At 42.5% G+C, this 7842-nt stretch overlaps 1 long non-coding RNA gene across 1 annotated transcript in view; it reads left to right on the plus strand.

Moving 5' to 3' along the window:
- The window catches only part of LOC132430780 (uncharacterized), a 70924-nt gene extending 63472 nt beyond the window's left edge, over positions 1 to 7452 (plus strand). Inside the window, exon 7 of the long non-coding RNA XR_009520563.1 lies at positions 7310 to 7452. This is a non-coding gene — a long non-coding RNA (uncharacterized lncRNA). The remainder of the gene's footprint in view (positions 1 to 7309) is intronic.
- The last annotated feature ends 390 nt before the right edge of the window (positions 7453 to 7842 follow it).

Below are 7842 nucleotides of genomic sequence, written 5' to 3' on the forward strand. Positions count from 1 at the left end.
TTCCTTAGAGCCAAGCAAAAAGAGAGTATATTACAAAAGGAGAGATCACAGCCATACCAGGCCTAGGTCCACAACGTGTGAGTCTCTTTCAATCCCGAGCAGGTTGTCCTAGCAACAGGCTTTACTAACTTGCTCTATTTCACCTCTTAAAGCCTTTGAAGTGAGTCCCTCCTCCCTCACTGCCTTTGAAGTTATTCTTAACAGAATTCTGAACACCCATCTATTAACTGCCCCAGCAGATTTCTGAACACCCCAGAAATTTCTGCATCCCCCCAGAAAAACCTGGGGCTCTTTCCTGAGCCACAGTAACAGCCATAGGCACGTGGCTTCATGTGATTACAGCCCAAACTGTTAGTGTGACTAACCAACCCACCAACCAATATTTCTTGAACGTTTCCTATATTCTGGGCACTTTGCTGGGCTCTACAAACATAAGAATGAAATGCAGTCTCTGACCTCCATCATTTCAATCTAATGCCGTCTAATCCTCTAAACCTGCCCTGTCCAATGTAACAGCCACGGCCTCACAAGGTGTTGGTGCATTTGAAATGTGGCAGGTCCCAATTGAGGTGTACTGTAAGTGTAAAATATACACCAGGTTTTGAGGACTTGGTAGAAAAAAATGTAGAATATTTCATTAATAATTTTTTATGCTGATTACATGTCTAAATGATAATGTTTTAGATATATTGATATACATAAGATATATTATTAAAGTTAATTTTACCAATTTCTTTTCACTTTTTTTAAGTGACCGCTCGGAAATTTAAAAGGACATATGGCTCGCAGTATAATTGTGTTAGATAGTGCTACTCTAAATATATGTGTCGAAATTACCTGAAAAACTTGTTAAAATGTAGATTGCAGGTCCTAGCCCATGTCTGACATTGAATCAGAGTATCTGGGTAATGGGGTCCAGGAATAAGAATTTTCAACAAATATACCAGCTAATTCTTATGCACCTGTAAATTTAAGACTCATTTGTCTCTTGACTGCTAAACTCAGAGCCAAGAGTTATTCCTATTCCAAATAACATTATTTACATTGTTTAGGCAGATGATGAGAAAGGGTAACTGACAATTAAGAAGGGTTCCTTCAGTGAGTCCAAAGTCGTTTCTGGAATCATCCCAATAAAGAAGAGGATAAAAAAACAACACACTTGATCTTTAACTGGGCAACCCACTGCACAATCACTCTCATGTACATTATGTGGTATTACTACGCCAGGGGCAGGTACTTTAACAAGAGAAGAAGAAAAGGCAGGTTTGGTCTTATACTATCTTGACCACCTGGTTTTCCAACTTGATGGGTCAAACTGAAAACAGAACTTGAGGATATAACTCCAACCTTCTCATTTTGGACCTTTTGTGTTTATGCACCTGATAAAAACCATTGACATTTCTTCCACAAATACTGAGGTTTTACTGTGTTTCAGGAAGTGTGGGCTGGCTGCGGCCGAGACTACCTGCTGGCTGCTTCTCGGTATCTGCTCTCACCTTCTTTCTTAGTCATAGATTTTCAACTGGCCACATAGCCAACCAGAACACGAAAAAGAATTCTACGTTTGCTGTGATGCTTTTCTTTCTTTTTTTTAATTAATTAATTAATTAATTAATTTATGGCTGTGTTGGGTCTTCGTTGCTGTGTGCGGGCTTTCTCTAGTTGCGGCGAGCGGGGGCTACTCTTCATTGCGGTGTGCAGGCTTCTCATTGCAGTGGCTTCTCTTGTTGCGGATCACGGGCTCTAGGCACACAGGCTTCAGTAGCTGTGGCACGTGGACTCAGTAATTGTGGCTTGCGGGCTCTAGAGCACAGGCTCAGTAGCTGTGGCACACAGGCTTAGTTGCTCCGCGGCATGTGGTATCTTCCCGGACCAGGGCTCGAACCCGTGTCCTCTGCATTGGCAGGCGAATTCTTAACCACTGTGCCACCAGGGAAGCCCCTTCTTTTTTTTTTTTTTTTGATGTTTTTCAAATAGACGTGGCAATATGACTAAGTTCTAGCCCCAGGAATATAAGCAGAAGTATTGCATGGCAACTCCCTTCAAGAGCTTCCCTTCATGGATAGTAGGCACTTCTGCTTTGCCCATTCTTTCCCTCTTCCTCCGTCTTGCTGCCCACAGTATGAATAAATCCATGGCTCCATCTTTAACCATGAACTCAAGGCCACCTTTTTGATACAGTGGGACAGAAAGATGAAAGTAGCTTGGGTTCCTGAGGATTTTGTGTAGTGCCACCATACCAGCCTTAGACTGCCTTCCTCTGGACATTGAGCTATATCCTGTTTAAGTCAACATGATTTGGGGATTTTCTGTTACTTGCAGCTGAACTGAATCCCAACTGATAAACATCTCATTTTAAAGTTGTAATATTGTAAATTCTCTAGACCAGTGCTTGGATTTTAGCTTGTAACTCTGGTCACATTTATATGGCATCTTTTCTATGGAGATCTCCAGCTCCTGTTCTATGGTATGTTTTCCAGTTTTGCAGCCTAATCATAGTTTGAAAAGTTTCTCAGGTTTTCCTGTTAACGTTGTATCAACCTCTCCCAAGCTTATACTTCTAAACTGAATACTAAAGCTTCTCACTGCTGACAAAATAATTAACCAATGGTCAATCTAGGAAAGAAATAGAAAATTTTATTCAAGCCTACATGAGGATTATAACCCGAGAGACAGTCTTTCAGAACTCTCTGAGGACTGTTCCACCCATCAGAGGTCAAAGCACAGTTACATACTTTTTTGAGACAAAGTATTTATTATACAACAAACGACGTGTTGACATTTATACACAGAAAAAAAGTTATAGGAGGCTACCAGGAAAAGCACTGTTATAAAGTGAGGAGTGGGTCATCATGACCCCTCACAAGATTAAGAAGGAAGTTTATCTCCTAAGGAGGTCTGATTAATGCAGATGCACAGTACACACTAAAGGGGAGGGAAAAGGCCCAGAGAAAAAATTTACGTTTAAATTTTCCTTGTCTTGCCAAAAATATATTTCATCATCACTATATTCCATCTGTTAATCTCTCCTTAGATTTCTTGCAGCTAAGTTTTTTCATATTTTTGTAGCTATGTTATTAGATGCAAAAAAGTGTCCATGAAGGAGATGTGAGGCTTTTTGTGAGTTATAAATGAGTTACCCTATTTAATTTGTGACTTTTTTTCTTGTACTCAGCTTTGATATGAATATAATGACCCCTCTATTCCTTATGTTATTTTGATGCTCTTTTACTTGGCATATAGTTGCCCACTAGTGATGGATGTACTTTGTACCGTTTTTTGGGTTTTTTTTGTTTTTTTTTTGCGGTACGCGGGCCTCTCACTGCTGTGGCCTCTCCCGCTGCGGAGCACAGACTCCGGACGCGCAGGCTCAGCGGCCATGGCTCACGGGCCCAGCCGCTCCGCGGCATGTGGGATCTTCCCGGACCAGGGCACGAACCCGCGTCCCCTGCATCGGCAAGCGGACTCTCAACCACTGTGCCACCAGGGAAGCCCCCTTATGTTATTTTGATGCTCTTTTACTTGGCATCTAGTTGCCCACTAGTGATGGATATACTTTGCTTGCTCTCAAACTACTCTCCCCCTTTCTACACTCCAGGAGGCTAACCAATATCGACTGGCCAATGGGAAAACTAATAGTACATCAGTACATAGAGCAAGAGGTCTGGGCGTTTATCCCCTGGCTGCCTCCCTGTAAGGTCGCTGAGAACTTGATCAGAGTTTAAGAACTTGTCAGGTACCCTCTCCGCTCTTACTCTCTGTCTCTGGACCCTGGTAGCCACGCCCTCCCTTGCCCATTTAGATCTCCACGGTAATAGGTCCATGCGGTCATTATTCCCAGGGTGTTGTGGTTTCTCTATACTTTACCCTCATGGTTGCAAATAGTCCATTTATAAATCCTCCTCATGCTATTCTAATTTGAGTGTAACATCTGTTCCCTCCTGGGACTCTGATAGAATTAATTGGTGCCAGGAGTGACCCCAGAAAACATATTCTCAAAATAGACTTCTAGATTAGGTTGCTCATATATTTGAGGAACATCAGGATGAGCTCCTTCCTGGGGTGCAGGTAGGGCCAGGGTGAGGTGAGTGAAGCACTTAGGGCACAAAATCAAGGAGGCCCTCACTCTCAGGGTCAGGCCAAGAGTAAACGCACCCTAAGTGTCTTGCCAACTTCACCCTAGTCCTGTACCCCAGTCTCATGCCTGACATGGAGTAGAGTGGAGGATGGCAGGCATGGAGCCCTAGTAATTCACTGCATGATACTGTATCAAAATGACTCAAATTATCATCAGCATTAGCTTAGGGCTGTGAAATTAACTAAACAAGGAAGCCATCAGACTGAGGTGGCTTTAATACCATGGCAGCTGTTGGGAAAAAAGTTTTCCTTTGTCCATGAAAAATTAATCAGTCAATCTAAGAAAGAAATGGAAAATTTTATTCAAGCCAAATTGAGGATTATAACTTGGGAAGAGCATCTCAGGAATCTCTGAGAACTGTTCCACGTGTTTGAAGTCAGGGCACAGTTATATAAATTTTTTGAGACAGAAGGGTTCTACATTAAATGACATAGTATTGAAACCAGGGGGGGCCCTGTGGGCTCCTGGGCACAGAAGCCTTTTTTTGGTCCCTCATTTCTTGTAGACAAGACTCCAGCCTCCATGACCTTCCCTAAGTTCCAAAGGGCCGATTGGCAGAGTTGAGTATTTGTTACAGACATTGTAGAGCCCACAAACCTGAAATGTTTCCTACTTGGTCCTCATTAGAAAAAGTGTGCCAACCCCTGTTCTTCTGGATCATGGGAGATGGATTCTGAGGAATGAATGGTTTCATTCCTTGGGATGCTATTCCAGGAGCAGCATGGAGCTTAATATGAATTCAGTAATAATCTGTTCTTCTCCAGCCCCAGTGAAGTTGTATTCATTAGACATACGTTTGCCTGGGGGTACCATAAAGGCCTGACTAATGGCAGATAAAACAAAAAGAAGTGTATTTATCTCATATACAAATAAGTCCAGAAGTACGTGGTCCAGGGGTGGTATGATGCTTTCCAAATGGGCTTTTTTTTTTTTTTTTTTCCTCCCCAACCATATCTACAATGTTGGCTTTCATCTCATGCTTATTGTAAGATGGCTACAGCACCTAAAGGCATAAGGATTCAAACAGTTGCTAATCAAGGGAGGAGCAGCCCCCAAACCACCTGAGGTAAGATTAAAAGGACCAGGGAAGCTCATCAAGATTAGGACACCAGTCACCTGAGACCCTGAACACACCCTAATCTTGTCTGCAGCACCACCCTTGAAGTATTGTTAGAAAACTCCTCATCAAATCCTCCCGGGTTTTATACATATAAATAGAAAGCTAATAAGAACCTGCTGTATAAAAAAAAAAAATCCTCCCGGGTTGGGACACAGTTTTTCGAGGCAGGAGCCTGCTGTGTCCCCCTTTGCCTGCAAAGCAATAAAGCTATCCTTTTCTACTTCACCCAGAACTCTGTATGTCACTGGTGCAGAGAGGCCAAACTTTCGGCATCATTATTGACAGTTTACACATTCCAGATCTGCAAGTACAGAGTGGTAGGTCATCATGACCCCTTACAAGATCAAGATGGAATGTTATCTTTTAAGGAGTTGTCTTGTTGATGCTAGAAGAATGTTGCTCTATATGGTTGAGCAGGTATTTCTGCCCAAGGGGGAGGTTTGGTCGATGCATAATGCAGGTACACAATGTACAGCAGAGGGGGAGAGGAGGCCAAAGGGCAGAGAAATCCTTTTATGTTTACATGTTTCTTGTCTTGCCATAAAATATGAATTTTATTTCACACTTCTACCCTTCTAGGTTCTTTTGGTGGCCTAATAATCAAATTTCCGTAAGACAGATAACCAGGAGAAAAACAACGAAGTTTAATAACATATATACCTCCTAGAGACTCAGGAAAACTGAGCAACTCTCCAAAATGCGGGAAACCCTCACCTTAAATACCATCTTTAGCTAAAAACAAAAGAGAATGTTGGGGGTGGGTCGAGTGGGTTATGCGAGGCTACCAGGAAAAGCGCAGTAAACGAGGGTAAGGCTGTCTTGCAAAGTTAAATCTTTGCCTTCTGCATTGATAAGAGTTTCTAGAAATAATGTCACCTTCTTCCAGGTACAGCAAGGGAGACACCCTTACAAATGGAGATTACCCTTACAAGTGTAAATGTCTCTTACAAAAGGGTAACTTCTATTACTCAGTTTTCACAGCTTCTCCTGTGTCTGCAGTTTCTTAAAAATAATCAGCACTAAAATAATCCTCATGGGGACTTCCCCGGTGGTCCAGTGGTTAGGACTCCATGCTTCCACTGCATGGCGCCAGTTCAATCCCTAGTTGGGGAATTAAGATCCCGCCTGTCTCGCAGCACGGCCAAAAAGAAGAATAATAATAATGATAATCCTCATGCCAAAGAGATATATTTTGGGGCGGCAAGTTCTACTCCCCTACACAGCCTACATAACCAAACCAAAATCTAAGCCTGAAAATGCCTCACGTTTTCTAAATCAAAGCACTAAGGTCCACCAGTCACAAAGAGCCAACTATATAGCCAATTAATACAATTTTCTTTCTCTGCTTCCCTATTTTTTCTATACAAGTCTTTTTCCTAGTTCCTGTGGGCAGAGTGCTTGTAACCCCCTCTGGTTTGGTGCTGCCTGATTTTAAACTCTTAAAATTTTTAATATACCCTAGTTTATCTTTTAGCTGTGTGAATCCAGGTGAAGGGAAAGGCATGGATCTAGTGGCTTGGGTACTCAGTCATTATGACAACAATAATGACAATAAAGATAGTAAAATCACCGGGCATCTTTTGATGCCAGAGGATACAGAGAAATGGAAAGCTATGCATATGCAACTAAACACAAAGAGAACTAGAAAGCTTCCAAGACCCCTTTGTGGAGTCCCTCGCCTCCTACACTGGTCACTGCCAAGGACCAGCACCACAGCCTGACTGTAAGAGTTGCAGAGTTGCAATGCTGGACATTTGCATGAAAGTAAGAACATTGATGGGGAAGGGGAAGGATCCTGAGATATTGAAACAAAGAAGGACCCTATGATCCTTCCCTCTCATGTCCTCCACCTGCCTTTTGTCTGTAGAAAGACTTGAGCCAAAGGATAATTTTAATCAGAGAAGAGAGAAAATGCAGAAACAAAGGAAAGCAGTCAAACAAGACCAAATAATAATAGGACCTTTAGTAAATAAAATAAAATAAGGACCTTTAGTTCCTCCTCAAGGGCTATAGATAATATTTTGAGCCATGTCCTTTGGGCTGTCTTGTAGATACTGAAACCCCCAGCAGGTGGAAGAAGTTAACTACATGATGACCAGACTATAGCCATGACATAAGCTGCCACAATTCCGAGAGCTGGCCTCAAAGAAATGGGAACAAACCAACCCTGGAACTGAAGACCAACTCTACCAATTTCAAGGTAATTATCAGAGCTGACTGTGCTGTTTCTGCATGTAGCCCCCTCCCTCTGCCTATACACCCCTGAAACTCCCCTTTAAAAGCTCTTGCCCACTGATTGCCAGAGGTGGGTGGGGAGGGAGAGGGAGTCAGCTTTTGGACAGGAGCCCCCCCCCCCCACCATGTTGCCAGCCTCCAAAATAAAGCAAACTTTCCTTTCCACCAACTTTGCCTCTTTATTGGCTTCAGAGCAGCAAGCAGCCAGACCCCACTTTCAGTAATAATATGAGATGAGGACATTTGAACAGATATGGATGAGGCTGAAGAATTTTTCATATTAGAATTCTCCTAATCCTCTCTCTTTTTCATATTAGAATTCTCCTAATCCTCTCCTCTCTTGTTAATT

This window comes from Delphinus delphis, chromosome 9, assembly GCF_949987515.2.
Source record: "Delphinus delphis chromosome 9, mDelDel1.2, whole genome shotgun sequence".
NCBI classification, from domain to species: Eukaryota; Metazoa; Chordata; class Mammalia; order Artiodactyla; family Delphinidae; genus Delphinus; species Delphinus delphis.